Consider the following 20,618-nt stretch of genomic DNA (forward strand, 5'->3'; position numbering starts at 1 on the left):
AAGTATACTAATCTATAAATCTGTATAATGCTCAGTCTATGGAAGTCGTGGTTACCTGTAAATTTGGCAATTGTTTGATTAATAGTTTTTTTCATGGTATCAGTAGGCGGATGGATAAATGGGCCGCCTGTTGGTAAATGGTCACCACTGTCCATTGGCTTCGTCGTAAGAAACATATATTACATATCCAATGCGACACCAACATTGGAAAGTAAGATGTTATGTCCCTTGTGCCTGTGGTCAAACTAGCTCAAAAATACTTCTAGGCGGTAGAATATAATTATGATAATTGAGTGGTAACCTATACGGGATTACAGAAACCCTTACCACCAAGGAAAGTGATTTTCACTTTTCTCGTGTATGTGATTTTAAATTAAATAAATATATTAAAAAATAATTATATTACAAACTTATACCAGAAGTTTCTAACGTATGTTTGTTTGTTACGCTTAACTACGTAGCCATTATTATGAAATTTTGCGTGCACGCTGTCAAAGGTACAAAAGAGGTCATAAGGGTACCTAACGCCTGATAAAAAAAACGTGGACTGCGGGCGGAAAGCAGTCTGTATATAATTTTGGAACGGTCCTTTTTCAATTTATCTAATATCTTCAAAGTTCTAAACTTCATTATGCAAATATTGACCTTTAAAATGTTTTAATATGAGACAATTCTATTAGATTTCAATGCGTTTGTTTTAATTTTGTTTTATTTTTAGTTTCAAGGGACTATGTTAGCATATTGTACTAAAGAAGAGCTAAAGTTTGTGACACAGTGAGATCAATTAATTCATACACAATATATATATATTTACATATATGAATCTTCTATACGTGTTCGTGTAACTGAATTATTTTTTGTATGTGTTCGAGTGGGTCTCTGGGATTTTGAGATTGGACCAAGTTGATTGCGCTGCTATCGGATTGGATTCTGGAATTTATTTTCAGTTAATACGAATATAATAATGTAAACTTTGTGGATGCCAATTCGGATTAGTTTTCAGGTGCTCATTAAAACTTTGAACTTTTGTTTTCTGATTTAAATGGCGACCGAGACAGTTCGCAGAAAAAATATTTTATTTGCTTTGTGATTGGGCTTTGCCCTAGCCCATATGAGTATGTACCACCTACTCGTCACATACTCTACCGCCACACAGCAATACTTAGTATTTTTATCTTTGAAGGGTGATTGAACCAGTGTAAGGACACGAGAGACATAATATTAACACCTCAAGAGTGGTGACGTTTTGACGATGCACGAAATAGTAATATTTGCTATAGAGCCAAGTTTTATTTTAAAAAAATATATTATCATTGATTTGTTTGTTATAAAAAACAAAAAATCCATTAAATTATTTTAGTTGATTCTATGTCTTGATTTAAACGACTGTATATCTTGGACATTTGTCATTCAATACACATTACTATAAAACCGTACTTAATTAATAAATCAATCTATATATATAAAAATGAATTGCTGTTCGTTAGTCTCGCTAAAACTCGAGACCTGCTGGACCGATTTGGCTAATTTTAGCCTTGAATTATTTGTGGAAGTCCAGGGAAGGTTTAGAAGGTGAGTAAGTATGATAATAATGCTAGGAATTTAATAAAAACAACTTTTTTTTCCTTAGAAATATAGGGATGGTCGATTATCATTGATTTTCGATGTTCATCGATGTTAGACAATAAAACATAGATGTTTTAAAATTGATTTTGCTTTATTTAAAACATGGTTACATCTATTTCTCAAATTTAACAATTTCTTCCCTTTAAGACGACGCAAAGTTTACAAAAAAACACCGATGTCATCAATTAACATCGATGTTTAGTGCTCAATAAACATTGAGTATCAATGCTCGGTATCGATGTCATTATCGACGCCATAATCATGTTTTTGCAACATAAACCAACAAATAGATCGAACCTTTATTGTCGATTGATTCCTCTTATGAGAAAGAGTGCATTCTGCATCCTTCTGTCCCCCTTTATATTATTCTACTCTTTGCTTATATCTTTGTGAGTGACGGTTACAACTACGTGCGCGAGAAATTTCTTTACTTCGGTGATCCTTTGCGATGTGCTCTTTTTTTAACTTTTGTGATAATGACACTTTACCGCAAAGTGCGCGAGAATTTTTCTTACTTTGTTTACGATGCTGAGGAGAACATGAGCTGACTTAGGTCGTCGCAGTCAATCAAATACGCGAAGAGCTACTTCACGTCTTAACCGTACTAATGACCAGAAAGAGACAGATCGAGAAAATAGTCGTTTAAAATTAAATGTTAGTAACATAATGAAATTGAGTAATCTCGCAGACTCAGTGCTCCTGTGATTCTGAAACGATCCTGCATTCCACTGTGATCCAGCAATAGATTACTGTGCCGACAAATCGGTAAAAATTGGGGAAATGACAATAATTGGTAAATATTGTAAGATGTTAAAATACAGTGGTGAATCTGCTGGATTATGTTGTGCTGGAGGCAAAGTAAAATTGCCACAATTGGTCGCACCACCAGATCCCTTACGCTATTTAGTTTCTGGGATGAGAAATGATTCTAAATACTTCTTGGCCAACGTTCAAAAATAAAACAGCTGTTTCCAGATGACATCATGCCCACTTTCAAGGTATTATACTATAAATTTTTTTTTATAATATTCAAGTTGGAATTGTATTGGAATATGTATTAGAAATAATTATATACAATCTTTAAAAATTACCTATACAAGGACAAGTTTATCACTTTTTGGGGGCGCTATTACCACTACCAGATGCAGATCATCTATTTTTACAAATTTATTTTATGGGCAATTCAGATGCAGTAGTTGGTAAGCGTTGTGCTCACAATCTAACAGTGAAGAGAACCATTGTCCATGAATTACAATATTTTCTTCATCGGAACAACAATTTAGTAAACATGTTCAAAATAGCATTGGATCGAATGCCATCCGAAAGCCTTAATATTGTCGTTCGAGCTGACAAAACACCTGACGATGAGCCGATGCCGATGAGGCCGATGACACAAAAGGAGGTTTAATTCGCTCACCATTGACGAAGTGGATGATGTCATTGTAGGAGAAAATTTACAATCTAGAGATATTGTGCTTCATCGTCGGAATAATGATTTGAAACATGTATCTGAAACACACAGGACTTATGATGTGTTACAATCTCCTTTGATCGTCTGGCAGAGGGAAGATGGATACCATTTTAATATAAAAATGGTTACACAAGTAACAGGCGCTGATGCCAAACAGGTGCCCACAAAAAGTTATTGCTATGAATTTCTATTCATAAAGACTCACGATCCGTGAAGGTGAAGTAAATCTTATTACTATCATATTCTGAGGTGCTTTTCCATCAGTTTGCAGTTGACATGCATGTCAAAATTGAGACTGAACGATTAACGACATACATCCATTTGAACAAAAGACAGGCAAGGTCTATGCCTTGCAGAGTTTTTAACTGTATAGTCGACGGCAAGTGTTCCAAGCGATTCCCAAGAGACCTGATTGCTGAAACCATCACGGAAAATGATGGATACTCATTGTGTCGTCGGCGATCAGTTGCGGATAATGGTCGATTGGTAGTTGTGAGGGTAAAAGGACAAAATGTTGATGTAGACAATCGTTGGATTGTTCCATACTCGCCAATATTGTCCAAAGCTTTTGAAACTCACATTAACGTAGAACATTGTAACTCTGTGAAGTCTAAAGTACATATGTAAATATGTTAGCAAAGGTAGCGATATGGCCGTCTTCACTCTAACCGATGCAAATTATGAAGTATCACAGTACCAGATGGGTCGCTATGTAAGTAACAACGAAGCAATTTGGCGTATCTTTTCATTTGTGATCCATGAAAGACAAATACAGTAGTCCAAAAATAATAATAAAACCTCATTTATATCAAGCATTTTTTTTATTAATTACGAATTCCTATTGTTTGTTTGAAAATTTATTTTATACGAAAGTATAGCTTTTTTATTTATCGATTATGGCAGTACGAAGTCTGTCGGGTCAGCTAGTTATTAATAAAAAAATAAAAATTAATATAGTAGCACTAAGTGTACCTCAATCCTTAGTATGCAAATTTAGATTTAACAGTGTAAGTTGGAAATGCATTTCGATTCGTTGCTTCCTAAGTGCGCGCGCGCAGGTGCGAAAATAAACAAAGGTATTTTCTAGATTAGACACAGATAGAGAGAGCTTATGACCTAACACAACACTAGTTTTTACTTGGCTTTCACGATTACGCTTGCTTATTCGAATTTAGATTGTATTTAAAGCTAAGATTTAAAGCATTGGTTTATTGACTTAAACTGGTTCGATATTTGAAAACGGAAAAGTATTAAGATAAATTATAGCACTTGTAATTTCCATACAAGATATAAACTTATATGGCCCTATGTGCTTCTTCTAATACCGGGGCTAGTATCTGTATCCCAGGAACCATCATAGAGGCTTACCTAGTTAGATTGACCGTTTGGGCGTCACGGTAGCAAAAACAAGCAAACTCGTGATGCCCCTTTCCAAAATATCGCTGGTTTTTGGCGTTGGCTGGCGTCAAATTCGCCAGATGCCTATTAAGGCATCTGGCGAATTTGACGCCAGTGAGGCCCATATATCCTAGTTAACTCGGAAACGCGTAAATGCATTTTTTCACTAGATAAAAGAAACAAGCTTATATATAAAATTTGATTAGAATTAATATATTTCTAGTATTTAACTTTTGGTACTTTTTATTTTTACAATGAAAAAATTTATGTAGGATATTTGGTGAAAAAAAGGTTTACCAAAAAAGGGATGTGAGCGTACGTGGGTATCTTGCATAGTGCGCCTATGTTGAGACAAAAATACTGTATTTTCAAATAGTCACAAAATTGGAGCATATTTCACCACGCTGTGGCAGAATTTCGTTGAAATTAGACACATGCAGTTTTCCTCACGATGTTTTCCTTCGCCGCCGAGCACGTGATGAATTATAAACAGAAATTAATCACATGAAAATTCAGTGGTGGTTCCACTGCCAAAATTCTTCTCTTGAGGAGGCTTCGAGCTTATTCCACCACGCACCAATGTAACTTGATGGATCACTTATGGTTATTTGAACATGATATTATATAATCCATACCAATCTATATCTACATTAATATTATAAATGCGTAAGTAACTCTGTCTGTCTGTTGCTCTTTCACGCATAAACCACTGAACCGAATTGGATGAAATTTGAAGGCTACGTTTTATGCCTAACATCTAACCAACCAAATCTAAAACGCTACCGAAACCGCAGGCTTCCAAAAAGATTATATGTCGATCTAATCGGTTGGATTATAATTCCAGATTGTAAGATTTAGGGAATATATTGTACTTGTGTTTGGGATTTTGCTAGTCTAGTTCCATCATTCAATTTATCGTTGCAAATATCTTGTTTTTTTTTTAACCATATTAAGTAGATTATGATACGATATATGATACTCGGAATACGTCTAACAATTTAAGGAAACCTTAAAAATGCAATAATGAATTTTAGAATGGGTGTGACGTAAAAACAGCTCACAGGGGATTGGCAGCCGAGATGACCTTGCGCTGCCGTGCATACGTAGTGCAGAGAAATACGGCCCCTGGAGAGAGCTCCACCAAATCATGAGCGGAGCACAGCACTGGTGGATGAGTTTTATCAACCGGTCTGCTTCTCTGATCCATGCCTTCTCTGATCCAGTGGTTAGGAATTCCACGTTACCTCTCTGGTGTTTGTAGTTACACTGGCTCACTTACCCTTCCAACCGGAATACAAGAATACTAAGTATTGCTATTAGGCCGTAGAATATCTGATGAGTGGGCGGGACCTACCCAGCGGACTTACAAATAGCCCTACCACCATATTACTTAACTACTTAGTAGTTTAGTTTAAGAAATAATTTGAAGAAATTAATATTTTTTTAAGTATTTCCACAGTATTCGTAACAGGAACGGGTAGGTGTGTACTTAACGTCCCACACGGATGCTGCTTAGACTTAGACAAATGGAGATTTTCGTACAATTTTATTTAAATAGTGAATGATGTGCAGAAATATCTTCTAAAATATAACAATGATGTGATAAGATCATCTGAGTCGATATTACTTACGATTTCAACGCTTATATATAGAAATTTACATGTAATATAAATAGTTCCTAATATTACATTCTTCTCATATACATTTGCATCGTCGTTGCAACCGTAGTTTTCTAAAAAGGTTTATTAACTTTTAGAATACCATAATATCTATTTATTCCAAATTTAAAATCCAGCCAATCAAATGTAATTCAAATATTTACATACACGATATTCCAAACATAAAATAACTTAAAATTAATTATATTAATATGAGATCATTTTTATTCAAAATAACAGTACTGTACTTGAAATAATAAGCAGAGCAAGGCACAAATCATTGTTTCATTTTCAACATTTAAATATGCATTCCCGTTAAGGACAAAGTCGTAAGTATTAAGCAGTTACATATGAATAGCGAAGGAGCAGGCTTTAATGAAATAATACCCCACAGCGAGTTCAAAAACCTCTGTGAGCTGAGCCTTCCTTTAAAAGTGTAAATTTATTCAAATTTCAAAAAAACAACCCGTACGCCTCAGTGTAAGTGAGACGGATGTACACATAGTTGATACGAGTGAAAGTGACGTATATCTTTCCCGTAGCTACTAAGAACCCGTTTAACAATAGGCAAGCTGGCGTTGTGCACGCGCAATATAAAAAGAAAACTTATTTAATAGCAATGGTGCGGTTCAAAATCAATCCAGAATTTTTTTTGCAGTTACATATGTCTTTTTTTTTTAATTCAGACAGACTGATTATTAGCTAGAGTATAAATTACTAGATAACCCTATAATTAAGTCTATTGCACACTAGAGGAACATTGAATTTTTAATGTAAGTTTTTTTTTTTAATATTTTACACGTCACGCTTTTCATATCCGATATCGTAGGCACTAAGTACCTTCAAATTTGAAGGCGCTGTCATTGGCTAGAATACGCATGTATCAATTAGGCAATAAGAATGTCAAAGCAAGTTTTTTGGACTCGAATCCTTATAAGTTTTATGAACAAACCTTAACCACATACAATGGATAGACTTCATGACATCGGTGAGAATATCCTGTACATCATGTCATTATAATTTATCTGCTTTTAAAACCGGATATTTATGATTCGTCACCGCATCCGGAGTACGGAGCACGTATTACGCATATAAATGTAGCAGATATTATACCCGTCTCGCTCTAATTCGATAGTTTTAATATATCAGACAAAGATAGATAGTTTATTGGATAGTCTTAATTGTTTTTTTTTTTTTGGTAAGATTTTAACTTTGAGTAGGTACCAAAAGTACTCAGTATTGTTGTGTTACGGTTCGAAGGGTGAGTGAGCCAGTGTAACTACAGGCACAAGGGACATGTGACATAACATCTTAGTTCCCGAGGTTGGTGGCGCATTGACGATGTAAGGAAAGGTTAATATTTCTTACAGCGCCATTGTCTATGGGCAACGGTGACCACCTACCATCAGGTGGCCCATTTGCTCGTCCATCAATAGTACAATAACAAATTTTTATTATAATACATATACACATAATACATATATTCGTCACGCAAATCATCAAATGATATCATCTTGACCGATTTCGGTTTCATAAATTCAAATCATTTGTAAAAAATACATTAGTAAAGAAGGTCAGATTATTCAATACAAGATTATATAGATGAGAAAAAAGCGTGGAGCGTATACTTGTTGACTTCCAGGCAGGATATACCCGCCAGCGTTAGAAAGTACCGGAAATAGTAGTTTGTTCAAAATATGCGACAAAAATATTGTTACAACTATATATACACGTATGAAAAGCCAAAATGACCCAATTGTTAGAATGCATACATCTTAACGGGTTCAAACCTAGGCAAGCACCATTAAATTTTAATTTGAGTTTATATTTCATCTCATGTTCGGTGGTGAAGGAAAACATCGTGAGGAAACCTGCATGTGTCTAATTTCAACGAAATTCTACCACATGTATATCCACCAACACGCATTGGAGCAGCGTTGTGGAATAAGTTCCAAATCTTCTTCTTAAAAAGAGAGGATGCCTTAGCTCAACAGTGGGAAATTTACAGGCTGTTGATGATGTTAATACACTTATGTGTATGTACAGTATATCATACATGCATACAAATTCTGTATATGTAAACCTAAATGTGATATACATACTGAGCTTCTGTATGAGGAAACTCGACCAACTCAACTCAACTCAACACTCACCGCAGTACTTGAGCGTGAAATGTCAGAATGTTATATGCGACATTGTCTAAAATAATTATAAAATTTAAAGGATATTAATTATAGGTTTCAAAATGGCATACCACCGTAAGTCGGTTGTAAACATTTTACAGATTCTATGAGAATTACTGAATCGCATTAGTGCATATACTGTATATAAAACCGGATGAAAAATTTACACTATTTTACAAAAAAATAAATTTCTTTGGTAAAGTTGATTTTGGTTATTCGAAAAAGTTACCAGTGTATACGAAACAAATCAATAACGTGATAAAATTTTACGAAGATATTTTCTTACAGTAATTTAACATCCAAATTTATAATATTAAGACTGTAAATGTAGAGCAACTAGTAGAGCATACTTCAATACGCTACATCGATTTGGAATCTACGTATGTATGTAGTAGATTTATACACAAACATGCATTACTTCCTGATGTTTCGCTTTACAGCCAAATACGAGACGAATTACAACAACTAATCACATGAAATTTCACTTGACCTTGAGTCGCAATTAAACCGATATATTTTAAACTGCTGGACAATTTCGTCTTTTACAATATTTTAATATCAGGTTACTACAATGTATGTGAAAATTCTTCAGGGCATAAAAAAGACACCGTTATGTCCAAATCCAAAGCTTGATTAGTTTTATAATACTTTTTGCATTTCAGAGACGGGCACCCAAAAACTTTGCATCGAAAACGGCCAAGTTTATTGTTCTTTTATTTTAAAGCCCTTGTGAATTATGCAAGGTATTTGTTCGATGTTTAACTTCGTGAGTTATTGCCACGCTATTGTAATGTTAATTTTATTTAATTTATATTAAATAAATTAACAAAACTGACTTTATATTTACTATTATTATTCGAAGATTATATTAAACTTTAAAGGAAATACTAACTTTATTTGGATCCTAAACGGCAGATGAGGATTTAGATCTAAGCAAAAACAATTTTATTTTCCTGTGCTTTACTGGTGTTTTTATTCCAACTGTTGCTCAACGGTTAACTTTGTGAGAAAGGTTGTATGTGTCAGATCAAACTCTGCTACTAATATATCTTCCAACGTTCTGCTTTTGAAAGATTCTGTTCACTTGGTGGGAGGCTTTCGTGCAAGCCCTTCTGTATATATATACAGAAGTGCAATTACACTACTTAGAATTGTTGTTCGGTTGGAAGAGTGAGTGAGCCAGTGTAACTACAGGCACTAGGGAGATAATATCTTAGCTCCGAAGGTAAGTGGCGCTTTGATGATTTAAGGTATGGTTAATATTTCCAACAGCACGAATGTCTTTGGGCAGTGGTGACCGCTTACCATCAGGTGACCCATAAGGCCGTTCACCAGCCTATAAAATTAAAAAAAAGTCCGTCTAAGTAGGTCTCACCCACTCAATCCATATTATATAGCTAAACATCAATACGTAGTACTCTTATGTTCCGGTTATAATGGTGAGTGAGCCAGTGTATATATATAAGTACATGTACCGGGGTCTTAACATCTTAGTTCCCTAGGTTGGGAGCTCGTTAGTGATGTAAGAAATGATTAAAATGTAATACGACTCCGATGTCTGGAGACGGTGATGACCACTTACCATCAGGTGGTCCATCTGCCTGTCTTTATAATATAAAAGGAAAATAATCCAAGCCAAAAATGGAAGGATTTTAATTATAATAATCAGTTAACTTAATTGCAAAACCAGCCGTAGCACTTACGAGTGCAAAGTATCCTTTTTATTAATTAGCTCTTAAAAGCGTTTTTAATGTTTGATATTATTTTCACATTAGTTTAAAGACACTTCACAGTAATAAATACCTATATCATACAAAGAAGAAGATTCAATAGAAGGTCTCATTTAAAAATATCTGTACTAATATTATAAATGTGAAAACATTTATAATATTAGTACAGACATTCACAGCTAAACCACATAACCTAGTTTCGTACCCTACGAAGCAAGCTCGAACCCTAAGGAATGGTATAGGCTACATTTTGTACCTAAAACCTACGACCACTCCACGCGGGTGAATTCACTGGCGAAAATAATTCTGATATACAACCTTTAGGTAGAGAAATAATAATTGAATACGGCAAGTTGAGTTTTGTCTCCTGTTACTCGACTGCATAGAGTCAGTAACTCTTTTGTGGGGCAATGTATATGATCCACCAATCTATATGAAGAAGCGCAATGGAATAAGGTTGAAAAATCTTGCCTAAAAATAGAAGATCATAGCCCAGCAGTGGGGTATTCAAACTGTTAATTAACTATTTCATAAGTACTTTAGAAAGTATATGAATGTAATATTACATAAACAATAAATACTCGTAGCTATGTTCATTGTCACCTATGAGATTTTTTTCATTACATATTGTTTCAGTAGATAAATTTATAAACAGACTCCCTATTTTTTCTCTCTTAAAAAAAGGCATATACGCGTTTCCCCATGAAACGAGGTAAGAGGGTTATAATCCTGCCGGAATCTAAGAGCAATGTAAAGTTAAGTGAACCATTCAGATAGGCGTGTTCAAAAACAAGTAAAAAACAATCTTATTGGAAATAAATAATCGGCTCAAAATCAAGCATTTTGTCGCAAGATATAGAAAACGTCAATGTTCGAAATCTAACGAAATCCACCTTTTCAAATCCGGGTAACTGTGCCCTACCTACCAATCTGCCTACATAGTTCATTTCGTGTTCGCCGATAGCAAAAAATAAATCGAACCACGGAAGAACGACCGATGAGTCGGTGGTACCAACCCAGACAAATTTGCACAAGGTTCCATAGCAAAAATATTTCAGCAATACATAATCCTGTTTCGTACTCGCGAATTAAAAATAAAGAATAGATTAAATAAACTTACAAATATTTTAATTGCCGACTAAATCAATTTGGGCGTATCTGTTCTGTAAGGTTGTTAATGTATACGCTGTCAAATTTTAATTAAAATATGGCGGTTCAACTAACTCAACTGCTTCGATTTATAAAGCACCTTGCATATCTGAGAAGTAAAGCCTTGTTTTAGAATATAAAATATTTGTTTTATTTACTTAGAGGTATTTTTGCTCTTTGTCTCTGGTCAGGTTGCGGTTCCAGTGACAATTTTGAATGGAGAATAGGTAACTGCACAAGACATATTATAGTAGCGAAGTGTGTGCCCAAACACAGGTGCATACTCAACTCCTCAGTCTCGCAATCCGATGAGATGGTAGCCGATATGAGTGGAGTAACTTTAGGGGTTGGACTAATTGCTTTACGTCCGATACCAAGTACAAGTGCACTGCCAAAGTTTGGACCTTGGGCCACTAATGAAACTTTTGAGACAATAAAATCCAATGTGACATTCATTATATTATTCTAGTAGATATTTCTGTATCTCCTAAATTTCAGGAAAATCTTCAATAGATACCTAAGCCATAGGGAGTAGCTGGATGCTATTCTACCCACTAAAACATCTGCGACGATCAACCTTTACATGAACCGGATTGACTTCCATGTGATATAGTATAACATATGTGCTCTGTGCTCCACTTGAAACCAGATATCTTCATATGATCCTCCTTTTCATAGAGTGATTTCGCCAATTCTTCTCGCTGGCAGTACGAAGCCATTGTCACCCTCTTTAAGACAACTTGAAACAGGCATTTGTAAACAAAACAAAAGAAATTCACGTGGTGATAGGGCTATATGCAAGCCTGTCTAAATAAGTAGCATCTTATATTATATTGACAAACAGAAATACTTAGTATTATTATGTTCAATTTCGTAAGGTGAATGAGCCTATTTAACTACAGGCACAAGGAACATAAAATCTAAGTTCCCAAGGAACGATTAATATTTCTCACAGCAACAATGTATGGGTTGTCGTGTACAATACCATCAGGTAGCTCATTTGCTAGACCGCCTACCTATAGGATATAAAAATAATGTCAGTTTATCGCAATAAAAGATTCACTCACATTTTGCTTTCCGTAGTCAATCAGTAAATATTATTTTCTCAGTAATTTACTTCGATTCAATTATAATTAAGATATACCAGGAATTATTATCAGTATAAACTGTATTTATTACACTGACCGTAGCATAATCATATACTTCGGTCGGCATGATGTTCGTTTGATGCACTCAATAAAAACTCAATAGGTATTGTTTTAATTTGTTTCAAGCTTGGGATAAAAATACATAAATTGTTTTATAAAAGCGTTCGAATATAATATTTGAAAAAAGAACACTTTGATTTTAAATCGAACAAATTCAAAACTGCAACAATTACGTTATACGTTAATAAAATTTGACCTTGAATTTTACTCTCCAGTCTATTTCGAAAAATATTAAGTACCAACATATTATTTGCACAATTTTATCACACGAACTGATTTTAAAATAATAATTAAAACTTTGTTATCTTACAATATTGTTATAAAGTACAAACAAACAAGAAATAAGATAAAAAATCAACTTAAATCAGCATAATGTGCGCGCTCTCTTATCCTTACGGGGATTATAGATTGTATCGAGGAATTCGTTTTTTATTTGATTTAGTCTTGTTAAAAATAATATAGGAGTAAGCGAAAGGTGCACGAATTTTATAATACAGACTTCTTTTAAACATATCTTCTTTATATTTGAAGATACGCTTCGAGTATGACACCGGCAATTTGGCTCTAACTATAAATCAATATATTGTTTTAAATTATTTATTAGAAAGTATTGTTAAAGTTTGAGGCTTCTCCTCCCTTTGAGGAGAAGGTTTGGCAATTGTTCCACGACATTGCTCCAAAGCGGATTGGTTGATAGACTGACAAAATTTCATTATGAAGTCTTAGTGGTGCTGGCCTGGGTTTTAACCCACAATCTTCGGTTAAGATCTTAGCAGAGTTATTATTTTGTATTGTACAACAATATTCAGTATTATATATGAATATATAATGCCACAGATAGCCCTCGAAACCTTTGAATGCCTTTAATTTTACAGAATTATATTCATAAAACTGCTTAAGTTATTTAGTGGTGCTTAATGCAAGCCCGTTTGGTGAGATTACCCACAAATCAGATGTTCTATCACTAAACGGCAATAAGCTTTTCAGTTGTGGCCCATTTGTTAGTTGGTTTACCAATATGATATATGATGATTAAAAAAAAAACTATAATCAGACTTTTTGTTGTGTATATAACACATTTCTTTGAAGTTGGTTTTGATTTTGATTTTCGTCTTTGTGATGGCGGATGAAAATACGTTGGGATGATTAAATTCAATTCAGATTTTATGCAAACCTGTCTGGGTAGTTACCAGTCATCAGATATTCCATGGCCAAACAGCAATACTTAGTACTGTTGTGTTTCGCTGTTTCGGTTTGAAGTGTGCGTGAGCCAGTGTAACTGCAAGCACAAGGGACATAACATCTTACTTTCAAAGTTAGTAGCGCATTGACGATGTTATTACTCAAGTATCAATGTAGTGGTGAACCTACAATCAGGTGTCTCACTTGCCAGTCTACCTACCTATATGACAAAAGAAAGTACCCATCAGGTATTCCACCGCCAAAAAGCAATACTCACTGTGTCCGGCTTGAAAGGTGAGTGAGCCGATGTAACTCTAGGCATAAGAAACGTATCTGAGTTCACAAGGTTAGTGTCGTATTGACGATGTAACGAATGTTTACAGTTTCTTACAGCGCTAATGATAATTGAGTATTATGCTTTTTTTTTTTAAATCAGCTTTAAATTTTTTAATAGGTCAAGTGAAAAATGACAATTCAATAATAGAATCGATTAATTTGTCTTTTCTTTTTGAATACGATAAGTGGAGGAACTACATCGGAGCCCATTATTTTTTCGTTGGGTAAAAATACATGTAGCGATCGGTCCAGTGTTTATTATGGTTTGACGATCGCAGGTACGACCCTGTTCGTTGCAAATAATTATAAAAACTTTTTCGAACGAAGTACTTTTTCGTGGCTTACACTACTGTAAGCCAAAAACCCAATATCATTGTATAAATGCATTCGAACATAATAATATTTGAAAAAAGAACACTTCGAACAAGTCACTTTACAGTATTTTTTCAATTTAATTAATAAAAAACAAAACAAAAAAAAGCAAAACTCTAAACTTCTCTCTCTCTCTCTCTCTCTCTCTCTCTCTCTGTCTTTCTGTCTCTTTCTTTTTTATACGACTTTAAAAAAATAGCTATTAAGATGATGATGATCCTTTAAAAACTACAAGAAACTTGCATAGTTGCTCTTTTAAGTAACCAGATTTTTAATTTTGTTAGTATTCACAATTACTGTTTAACCATTCCTGTTTTGGAACCAAAGGAACCAAACCAATCCAGTCGTCTTCATTAAAAAGTGTTATTTTAATGAATAAAGATTTAATGATTAATTTTGTCTTAATAAAAATTTTAAAACTTTTTTTATTGCAATTTTTTTTTTTTGTTAATCTAAAGTTACGAATAAACAAAAAGTTACTGAACGCGGTTTTCCTTCCCTGTTTATATACTAGGTAATATAATTATGTAACAAAATCAAAGTATATTCTTATTCAAATCGACTCTTAAAAACACATTAACCCGCAAAACTCGTGTAAGAATGGAAGTACTTGTGTTAAAAATTGTTTTCAATCGCAATTATTTTATTAATGTATATATGTGTTACCCAGCGGATGACATTGTGTCACGTGTGTATCCACCAATCTACATTTGAGCAGCGTGGTGGAATAAACTCTAAGCCTCAAAGTGGCCTTTGTTCAGCCGTGGGATATTAATAGTCTTACTTTCTTGTATTTTAGCATATATTAAAAAACTTATTTTAAATATAAACAACACCAAATTTGGGCAAATTAAATACGTCATATATTTAGGTATAAATTGCGACTTAAAATGAAATAAATATTTACGATATAATATCCGTTCCTTATAAGAATAAATGACCCCGGAACAAAAAGGGACAAAGAAATATTTAAAAAGCAATAAAACTTTTTCGTTATGTATAATTTATCGAAAAGTGTATAATTCCGAGTAATGGCAATTTAAGTAAACTAAGCTGAGTTTGTTAGAAAGAGATAGAAAACTACTCGAACCGGTCTAACCAACTTCACTCAGCTGCCTTTTTATTAAGCGAAGGTCAAGCGCTTAACTCGCTTCAGAAGTTCAGATACTCCGAGACTTGACGCGTTACGGACGTGTCGCATCGTCCGTGTCATTTCGTCCGAAATCGACTAAACTTATGTGTACATCATTAGATTTTTGAATTAAGTGTTTTAAAGTGATAAATTTATCTATATAATACGTTAATTGTGCCTGTGTTTGGTTTGAGTTTTGTGTTTAAAGGTTTTTGAACCGCATAAAGATACTTTTAGGTTATTCGGTGAGTGGTATTTCGTTGTATGTACAGTTAGTTTACTATTGCATTTTTATTTAAAACAAGCTAAGCCTGTCTGTTCGCTATAGATATGGCATTCTCGTAACCCCCAGGGTCTTCGTTTTCCGGGATAAATCCTATCACTGTTAAACTAGATTTTATTTTGTTTTGTGTTTTTAATAATGTTATTGTATTTATAATTGTACGTCATTTATTAAGGTAGTAAACTCAAGTTGATTTGAGTTTTTAACTTTGAATATCATTTCTTCTTTTTTTTATAATGATTTCTAAAGTTTGTAAAATCATGTTGATATTTCAATAACAACGTTAAGAATGAATTCGGAAGATAACTTCAATCGTATGTAATTATTAGTTATTATTTTAAAATGTAAACAACAACAACAAACATAATTTAAAAATTGCATCGCTAATTTGATTTTGCGGAATAAAAATATAACGAGGCAATCCTCGGATTTATTTTAAAATAGACTCGGCGAGTTTTTTTCTCAATCCTATCTTGTTACAGCCAGTCTCCTGAACTTAAATTTGTTTTTTTTTTTACCTTGACTGTCGTGTAAGGTGACTTTAGATCGCGAATGTTATTATAAAATTTAGTTATTAAATATGACTATAAATAAAGATTACGGCAAAGACCTATCTTGTTACAGCCAGAACTACTTTTTTTTACACCTTTTTTCACTATTACTATAAAGTTAATTATTAATAACAAGAGGCAAAATTGCCAATGTAATTCATGATTGCGTTTTTGTTTTTAATTTATTTACAAACTTTTTTTTTTATTTCATTTTTATTTATTATTTATATTCGATTCTATTGCGTGTCCGTTGAGATTGATGGAATTAAATTTATATTTTATTGATATATGATTTAAACTACATAGCTTCCTGTATAGTCACCCTCTCTTTTAATTTTTTTTTTTTAATAATGGCTGTTTCCTTATGCCTTTAGCCTGCGATTATTATAACAACATTGGTATATTTAAAAAAAGAACACTTCTTTTTTCGAATTCGTATATTGTTATTTTTTGTTTTTCTTTAAGCTTCTAACATACAGACTTATTTTATGATGTGATAGATAGGTATGTGACGTTCATGCTTTCAAGGTTTTGAGTACTTTTATTTCGCTTTGGTTATTGAAACTTGTTTGAATGGATACTAACTTAATTAACTAACATTTGAAGCTGGTTTTACTTGCGATAAATTCATGTTTTATTTATTTAATCTGCACATATATTATAAACAACTTGAATAGGTTATGTATGTAGGGGTTAGTCTCTGGAACTAGTGATCATATTGTGAAAATATTTTTACTTCATCTGATATATATATATATATATATCAGATATATGCTTTTCTTTACTAATAAGTTGCAACCGTGAGAAGCCGGCTCGGGTCTTTAAGGGGACTACATGAGCTAAATGCAAGTTTTATAATGCAAAAAAGTATATGATCCAATGCAGTAAACCAAATGAAAAAAATATATGATAATCTTCAGGATACATGCTAAGTATTTGTTATTTTGAAAACATGATGTAATTAATTTGGTACGATAGAAAAAAATCACAAAGTTACCTCTAAAAAGATCTTTTAATCAATAATAACTATACTTATATACGTTCCATAATTCTGGTTTTTTGTCAGATTATTCTACAAGCAATATACTATTTAACCTCGGTTTCACTTTTTTAGTAAAATCAATAGATTTTTTTTAAATCCGATATTCTTATTTTCGAACAAAATGCGTACGCATGTGTGCGTAAACGCCGTGTACAGACAATGCCGGCCGAGGCCTGATGCTATACAGACGTGTCGATCTTTTCGCCGCATCATTCATTACGTTACGAGATATTTTTTTGTAATTTTAATTGTAAATTCATTGTTTCATGTTTTCTTATAATAAATTTTATTCTTTCTTGTAAATAAATATATTAAGTTAAAATAGTGTAGTAGTAATTAGGCATTTGTTTTTTTATTATATTATTTGTTATAAATTTTAATTGTGTAAATATGGGAAATAAAGTGAAACGCGTGAGGAAAACTAAAAAACGTTTATATAAATCAAGCGCCGAAAATACATATGAACGATATTAAAAGGTAAGAGTATTTAATTAGTAAACATGTTTTTTTTTTATAAATTATGAATATTGAAAACATCTATTAGAAAAATGTGCAATCAGTTCGCATATAATCAGATTTTTCGAGCAATTCTTAATAATTACGATAGAGTATTTGGTTAAAGGAAGGAAAACATCAATTGACTTTCATGGGGATCAAGTGACTACATTCGATCCCCATGAACTCGAAACATTTTTTTTCATTATAACTACTATGACATATTAAGATACATATTTTTTAAATACATAATTTTATAATTAATAAAAATGTAATTACTAACATATATTTATTTTTTACAGAATAAAGAAAGTCGAAAACAATAACACGGAAGCTATTTATATTGCGTAAGAGTTTAATTTTATCGATTGTTTATAATAAGAATTAAAGTTATGTATGAACTAATTTTAATAATAATAAAAAAAAGTAAAGTCGTAACAAAAAAAATGTAATTGTTGTGAACCAGAGAACTAGAATATTTAGAAGTGTCATTTGTACGTAATTCATAAATTTAATTTTTTTTGTAACGTCCGCCATATTTGATTGAATATAGCAGCAATTCACGAATCGTGCATTGTCATCGAGATTAAATATGTGTGCCAACTTTTAGCTGAAAGTGGGTGTAATATTTATTCCAAGATTCCAGGACATATGTAATAACATTAATACATACAAGTGAAATTAAATAAAAAATTTTTAAAAAAAATTAACACTAAATGTTTTTTTTTTGTAGTACTAAATATAAATAAAAATATTTTAAGTTTAATTAAATCAGTTTTATTTTTTAATCATTTTCGAATAACAGTCAAAAGCAATACAAATAATTCTAATATCCTATCTATTTTTATGAGATTTATGATTAAACCTATTATGATTAACCTTTCATTCTAAATGATTCAACCAAACCGAATTGACAACATTTTTTTCTAGTAAATATTTAGATTTTTTTTTTTTTAATTTAATATATATTTTTTCTTTATGAACCAATATTAATAAAACGAACAAATACTACGCTATATGTTACCCCACGGTCACTACACTACAGATTTCGAACACTTACGATTTTATTATATAAATAGATCATTAAACTTTTATAAAATGTTAAAAATTGGTATGTTTCAATATTTAGTATAAGAACTAATTGTGGTATAATAATATAAATAATAGAAAAAAAAGGTTAAAACTAACTGTCTATTTTATTGTATACAAAATATAAATAAAAATATTGTAAGTTTAATTGAATCAGTTTTATTTCATAATCATTTGTTAACTAACATCGAAAGAAATAAAAATAATTCTGTTGTCCTATCTATTTTTTATGAGATTTATGATTGATCTTACGTCGCTCGGTTTGGCGCCATCTATTAGAATATTTGGGCGTAATCTCGTTACCTCGCTTAACCCTTAGTACACGGGCTTGCCGTTTTTGTCGATTTTGTAAGTGTGTGCGTGCGATTCTCAAGGGCACTTAGCTCTTGTAGTCCTCTTAATAAAATGTACACTTGCAATGTTAATAGCGTTTCTCGTAAATTTGTACCAATTGGAACATATCATTTTCATTATATATTTATTGAATCATGTAACAAAGGTGAACTTACCAAAGATACATTTACTTAGTGACATGAAAACAGAGCTTAAACCGCCACGCTGCTCAATAATAGATCGGGACGCATGTAACAATACCAATACGCAAATTAACTCATAATCTACTTCACTGTTATGTGATGGTTTATTATGAATGAACTTCAAAAACTTCTTCTTCGTATTTAAACTCGCGACCTTCACCCGATCCGTGAATTCTAACCATTGAGCTATCGTGATTATATTTTATCTTATCGTAATTACATTGAGTATTTCGTGAATCATATTTGACGACTTAATGCAGTAATAATCAGTGTATCATCTTATCAGACTAATATAATAAAAGCGAATGTCTCTGTCTATCTCTTTGTTACCATATAACGGCTAAACCTTTCGATCGTACCGATGTTTGACAAATAAGTAATATGTGATTAGGATAAACATATACGCATATAATATGTATATATATATATATATATATATATATATTGCCTTCTGAGGAATCATATACGTATACGAAGGTAAAGAATAAAGAGTACCCAAAAAAAATACGCGGCATTAAGTATTTTGTAATCCTATTTGTCAATCAAACTCTAATAACTTAACGGATGTTACAATAATAAAATAACATATCACTAACTTTAATATTTCAAAATCTAAAAACTCTTATTCAATAAGAAAAACTGTCTAACGCAACAAAGTGATAAATTCTATATTTGTCTACCTTACTACAGCAGAAAAATTCTATCAATACGATAGATTTTTTCTTCATGTATTAACGGGATCACCCTCTCGATACAATCTCTTATGAAAAGGTAATGGTTTAAATCAATTAACGATTTGTAAATATATTGTGTAACATAGAATATTTTAACTAAAAAAACTAAAAAGCACTTAATTTTAATATTGACTCAATTTTTAACAACGGTGTATTGACTAAGATTATAGTTACGTTCCGATATGAAGAGTCTAAATTCCCGAAGGCGGTGGTACATTGCTGTCGTGATGTACATGGATGGTTAATATTTCTTACTGCGCCAATATCTACAGGCGATAGTGACCACTTGCCATCAGGTGGCCTAAATTCCTGTCCAAGCTATTTGTAAAAAAAAAAATCGTTGTAGGATAAATTTAATACCACGAGAATACAAGATTCAATAAATCTTATTTATCTTACTAATTACTATTAATTGGATTAAGTCTGCGATACTAAACCTTTCA

At 32.4% G+C, this 20,618-nt stretch overlaps 1 protein-coding gene across 1 annotated transcript in view; it reads left to right on the plus strand.

Moving 5' to 3' along the window:
- The first annotated feature begins 15,484 nt into the window (after nucleotides 1–15,484).
- LOC125072751 overlaps nucleotides 15,485–20,618 on the plus strand; it is a 132,575-nt gene continuing 127,441 nt past the window's right edge. Inside the window, exon 1 of the mRNA XM_047683435.1 lies at nucleotides 15,485–15,690. The gene's annotated coding sequence lies outside the window, so the exon portion shown is untranslated. The remainder of the gene's footprint in view (nucleotides 15,691–20,618) is intronic.

The sequence above is a fragment of the Vanessa atalanta genome, chromosome 22 (genome assembly GCF_905147765.1).
Source record: "Vanessa atalanta chromosome 22, ilVanAtal1.2, whole genome shotgun sequence".
Lineage (NCBI taxonomy): Eukaryota > Metazoa > Arthropoda > Insecta > Lepidoptera > Nymphalidae > Vanessa > Vanessa atalanta.